This window comes from Tursiops truncatus, chromosome 8 (assembly GCF_011762595.2).
Source record: "Tursiops truncatus isolate mTurTru1 chromosome 8, mTurTru1.mat.Y, whole genome shotgun sequence".
Taxonomy (NCBI): Eukaryota; Metazoa; Chordata; class Mammalia; order Artiodactyla; family Delphinidae; genus Tursiops; species Tursiops truncatus.
This window is the reverse complement of record NC_047041.1, coordinates 24,993,091-24,999,090: the sequence shown is the minus strand read 5'-3', so window position 1 is coordinate 24,999,090 and position 6,000 is coordinate 24,993,091. Positions and strand designations below refer to the sequence as shown.

At 44.4% G+C, this 6,000-nt stretch overlaps 1 protein-coding gene across 1 annotated transcript in view; it reads left to right on the top strand.

Moving 5' to 3' along the window:
* Positions 1-1,684: 1,684 nt before the first annotated feature.
* Positions 1,685-6,000, top strand: part of ELMOD1 (ELMO domain containing 1) — a 112,632-nt gene continuing 108,316 nt past the window's right edge. The window contains exon 1 of the mRNA XM_073808258.1: positions 1,685-2,258. The gene's annotated coding sequence lies outside the window, so the exon portion shown is untranslated. The remainder of the gene's footprint in view (positions 2,259-6,000) is intronic.

Sequence of the window (6,000 nt, the reverse complement as noted above, 5' to 3'; positions counted from 1 at the left end):
TGATGTTTTTGAGAGAATGAATCAAGGCCTATATATTAATTTGATGAACAACACAAAGACAAAAAATACTTGACTTGTGTCCTTGGAGATTATTCACTTTTTAGGTGTTTATTGCCTATTTTCTTCAAACTAGATTCTAAGTTCCATGAGGGAAGGGACCTGTCAGTCTTGTTCATTGTTGTTTTCCCAGCACCCAGAACTGTGCCTGCACATAACAGTTGCTCAGTAAATTGTTTTACATTGATTAAACAATAGCAGTAGACTGTGATAAGTGCTGTGATACCAGTATGCACTGGTGCTCTGGCAGCAGAGCATTAACTCTGCCTTGGGGGTTGGGGAAGCTTTCAGAAAGAAGGTGGCATTTGAACTTGAAGAATGGGTAGGACTTTGTGAAGTGGAATGGAAAGAGAAGAGTCTTCCAGAAAGGTTGGAACACCATAAATAAAGGCAAAGGATTATGAAACACATGGTATGTTTGGGGGATATTGAAAAGTTTATTTTTCGAACACAGATACTTTAAAATGTACTTAGTGTCAGTGGAAAGTAAATTTCCTTCCATACAGGTATACCTTACTTTATGGAATAGTTATGAAAGAAGGACCACAGTGAAATGCAAGAAAATTAAATTACTTTAAAAAGAATTTGGAGTAAAATCCTTCTGTCATGTGGATAAACCTGCCCACAGTGAATCTCTCCTGAAAAGCTTTTCCTTCCAAAGAGGACTCATATATGGCCTTGGTCTAACTTTTTCCAAGAGGTTTATTCAGGAAGTATGAAGAAACTGGAGAGTTGAAAGAAAAGGTAATAGAGACTAATGCTTCTAAAAACAATAAAAAGCTAGAAGGATCAAGGGTTTATTATTATTTAATGTGAGGAAGGAACACAATAAATGTTCAGCATTTAAGGACTATCACTAATCTAACCTTTCATAAAAATAGTATAGTGGAGGTGGAACCTGCAGAGACTTTTATTTAGTGAACATCTACTATGGAACAGGTGCTTTGCGTTCATTGCCTTACTTAATCCTCGCAAGAGTCCAGAGAGACAGGGATTACCACTCTCCATTTTATAGATGAGGTAAGAGAGGGGCAGAATAGCTGGGTAAACTACTGTGGTGGTAAATGAAACTGAAATCAAGGCCGACCATGAAGGTCATTGTCCTTCCCTACCCTATGCTGCCTCTAACTTAAGAAACATTTTCATTAGAGAGAAACATTCGTTACTAATATGAAACATAATACGAAAGAAAGGCACAGGTCTCTTGTGTGTGTGTGTGTGTGTGTGTGTGTGTGTGTGTGTGTGTGTGTGTGTGTGTGTGAAGTGAGTTCTGGTCCAAGTTCTATAGCCCCAGGCTTTGGTGTCTATAATTCATCCATTATAATTAACCCCAGGGTTAAGGTATTGTTTCTGAAACCTGATTAAAATGCAAATATGTAACCTGAGAGGACTGAGGCCATCTCTCAGTTACAAACCTAGGAGCTGGCTCTTTGAGAACTTGACCCGACTAGTCCAGTAGTCGGGAAAGGTGGGGATTGCCCCGGCATTCCTGTAGGAGAGGTCCCCAGGCACAGGAAAGCAGGTGAGGGGTGGATGTCTGGATTAGGGGAGCCACTCGGTGAGATCGCAGAGGTTGGAGCTAAGCTAAAAAACAAACTTGGCCCTCTGAACAATTCTCTGGGGAGGGAGCGAGGAGTACACCTTGCCTTCTTATTCCAGGACTCTTCGGGAATCCCATAGACAGTCTTCCGAGGTTCACCATCTTCTAGCCCACGGCTCCTCTCGGGGGTAGACCCAGGAGCAATTAAACTCTGCCAATGCAGCCTACTCCCCGCTCTCTGCCTAAGAAGCAGGGTCCGCAGATTTAACCCTTTCCCTCCAGACTCGCGCGCTCCCTCCCCCGCACCGTGTGGGCGGCTTGGCGACTGGGCATGCTCAGTCGCCGCCCGCGGTGTGCTTCCAGGGAAACCTCCGCACTCCCTACCCGGGCTGCTCTCTGTTGCCTCCTTGCCGCCGGCCTCCTGGGGTCCATCCCAGCTTGCTCTGCTCCTAGCGACCCAGATTCCTGCCCCGCCTCCGCCCCTCCCGCGCCCGCAGCCGGTGCTGCAGCCGCGGCCACCCTGGTCTAGGCTCTGCGCCGGGGACCGACCTCGTCGATCGCCGCGGTGGAGCTTGCAGCTGGAACCCTTGGGGAACGCGGAGATGGAGACCCGACTGCCGCACGCCAGGACCTGCTGAGCTTCTGCCGCCGCTAAATTCATGTGAGTAGCTGCGTCAAGAGGCGACCCTACAGGAGCGGAGGGGAGAGGGGCGAACGCCCTTGAACAGGAGAGAGGTGGCGGTGAGGACTTTTGGCACCGTGAGAGCTGCGCTGTGTATGGGGCGCAGCAGAAATGCCAAGACTGTGGGCAGAGGGGGCAGGAATGAACGTGCATACTACTTCGGTTCAGAGGCTTCGTGGTCACTTAAGACCGTCATCTGTTCTCCCATCTTGACCCCCAAAATGAACACCCGGGGGATACAGGTCTGCGCGAGAGCTGCATCCTGGCCCGGGCGCGGGTCACGTAGTAACTGAACGCCGAGGGCTCTGGAGGAGGCATGCCTGGCAGAGGCCAAAATGGGAGGTGGGGACGAAGGTAGGCCTGGCCCGGGCGAGTGGCCTGTCCAGGTCCTGAGGTCCTCTGCCCCATGGCCTTAGGCCTCTGAGGCAGTGCAGAACTTCGGATTGGCGGACCGCAGAGCTGGGGGGTCATCAGCGCTGCGAACCCAGAGGAACTGTCTGAGCGGCTGGCGCGCGGTGCCTCCTCCTACTGCCAGGTTCCCCTCACTTATTGGGGCACCTTCTTTCCTAGGCAGGTAGAATTGAACAGGCGAGTGGGGTGCCACGGCTGACAGAGCTATTAAAAGCAAAACAGTGAAGTGTGGTGGTGAGGCGTGCTGTTGTGAGTGCCTTTTTTTCCCCAAGTGTGAGTACGGAGTGCCCCTATTCACCGTGTTTCTACTCCATCTCTAAGTAGCGAGTCCGGTAACACACCTTATGAATATTTCAGGAACGACCTCGCAGGCTCGGTTGCTTCAGATCAAGTTTAATGAATATGTTTGTCAGCTTTTCTGCTCTGTACACAGGCAGGTGGAAGCCCCATGCCTCAGCTTTCCAAATCTCATCCCTTCCCTGTACCAAATAGGAAAAAGAGGCTAATAACCCCCAGTGAGCTTTAGATGGGTACCATAAATTGAGTCTGTCCTTTGGAGAGACCACTCTTGGGCAGATATCCAGGCATTGTTCTGCATCTCTGCAGTGTGCATGTTGTGCCTGGAGCTTGACAAACCGGAGCTGCCAATATGGTGGAAAGCAGGTAATGGGTTTATGTTGGAATAAACGTCTTAATTCATTATCATCTTACAACACCAGGTAGTTACACAGACTTAGTCATTCTCTCCCTTAAAGTTGAATATGAGATCTAGTTGAAATTTTGAAGAAGGCAAAAGTTGTATCCCTCTACACTGGGCGGCATCTATCTTTCCTAAATTCTTTCATGGAAATAAGAAATGAACGTCTTTTCTGTAATCACTGTCAAGAACACTGAAAGAACACATTAATGTAACGAACTTTCAGGATTGGAACAAGCTGTAGGGCATCTTTCCTTACACTTTAGGGTATAACTTCCATTGCACCATCACCATTAATCAGTAAACCGACACACACAACAGTTAATATTCTAAAATGGTGCTCCTTTGCAGAAGAAACCTGCTTTTTCCTCCCTTAATGAGACAAGGTATGTCTCTAAATGACCTGTGAGGAATTCCTCTGTTGACCAAGATTTCAAGCCTCCAAGATTTACATGATGCTGAAAGAGGCAACTCTCTTCTCTTGCCAGCCCATACACAGTGAAGCTGAAGCAATTCAGTTTACAGATGTTCCACATTTAGAGAAGGCTCTTCCAAAAAAGACCCACTGCAGTTACACCACAGGCTCCACTTCCACCTGCCAGGCTGCTTCTCCCCAGCCTGTTAGTGAGGACAGTATGTCTCACTGTGCTTGATTAATGAGAAAAGGAATCCCAAAATGAAAGACATTTATTTCCCATATTGTGTTTTCAAAATTAAATTTTCAAAAAATTTTAATTATGAATACCAGGACTTAATTCAGGCATAGTAATGACTCTATGAATATCAGCTTTCCACGACATTTGGGGCAACATTACAGTATTCTTTGTGCTGAAATTATTGATAGATGGTATTAGAAGGGAATTCTATGAAATTAACAAGATAAGTAAAAATTTTATATAATAAACAGCATTTCCTAAAGTATGTTACTGAGATGCTCAGAAAGTAACCCAGCTGCATTAACAGACATAAAATATGGCCAATTGAGAAGTGTGCGGAGCTTGGATACAAACATCCAGGTGCTCTAAAGAAGCATTCCTTGAGTCCTCTGAGAATTTTTAGAGTTACTGGTAGAGCTGCCAGATTCAGCAAATAAAAATACAGGCTGTTCATCAGTTAAATTCGAATTTCAGATAAGCAATGAATAATTGTTTTTAGTATAAGTATATCCCATGCACTGTTTGGGATATACTTACACCAAAAAATTTTAAATTTGTTGTTCATCTGAAATTCACTTTTGACTGAGCAGCCTGTATTTTATTTGGCAACTCTATAGTCACTGGAAATTTCTTATTCCTCTTTCTGGGGTCACTATGGTTTGAAAAAATAAAGTGGAGCAGAGATCATATGCTGTTCTGCAGGCAATCTGGGACAAGCCCAGTTCTGGTTCTAGCTATTGAAAATAACTCATGCTTAAAAGTGAGTAGTTTCAGTTCAACACAGCTCAGCTTGCTAGATTTAGTGAGAAGTGCCAAAACATACAAAGATGAGTAAGGGAAGTGGGGTGGGGGAAGGGATCTACATCATAAGATACAAGACTTGCAGGGTCCACTCTAGGAGCCTGGGAAGGACACTGAATTCTTCTGAGCAGCTCCAGTCAGGGAGTAAGATGACCGGCAGTTTTGACAGGTCTGGCTTTGAATGAGAGTAAGATCTTATCCTGGGAGGCAAGGAAGATAGAAACCCATGGCTTTATACCTAATGGAGTGGAGCTGGAAGTTGATGGCCTCAGAGGACAGAGAAGCCTGCTGAAGATGAGGGAAGTGAGAAGGGGATTCTAAAGGACGTTACATAGTTGCTGATGGGAATGGAAGAGGGAGGTGAAAAGGGACAAGTGCAAGGATTGGTAACTGGTACTTGGGTGAATGCATCTCATTGCATTAAAAAAAAACAGTTGGTCTGCCCTTTGACTAATACCCAAAGGGCTCCTTCACTATTCTGCTACCATCCTGGTTTCCTCAGGTAAAAAAGCATCATCAAACAAATAGTTTTATTACTTTTATATAAAAGACGGTATTTAAATGTAGTATTTGAGATGCTGATCAATATTCTGTTGCTTTGGCACAGATTCCTGAAATAAGATAAGCAGATGTTTTGGTTTTAGCAAATCTGTTGCTTCAAATAGGAAAAGATACTCAATTGCAATCATTTTCTGATTTAGTCCCGCTGTCTTTAAGGAAGCAGATTCTGATTATGGAAAGAATATAGATTTTACAGAAATAGCACTATGTGAAAATGACCAAATGCTTGTAGTACCAGGGAGTACCTACTGAGAAGTTTCCAAATGCAATTAATTCCAAAAAATAGCACACCACTTACATTAGTGTCTCTGAAGACCCAGTGGGTACTTTCACTATTGATCATTATAGGAATTTTCCAGGGAAGTGGAAGATCAAACCACTGCAGAAAATCTTCATTTTCTGAAGATTCCAGTTTGCCAATCTCAAGCAAATGATGATAGAGTGCCATTCTAGATTGCACTTCTGTCAACAAATCTAGTTATCTCTAGGGACCATCTTCAGAAGAGCCTCATATGTTTATCATATGTGTGGTTAAATTTCTACTTCATATTTTACAATAAGTTTTTAAAATCATAAAAATTACTCTCTGCTAAAA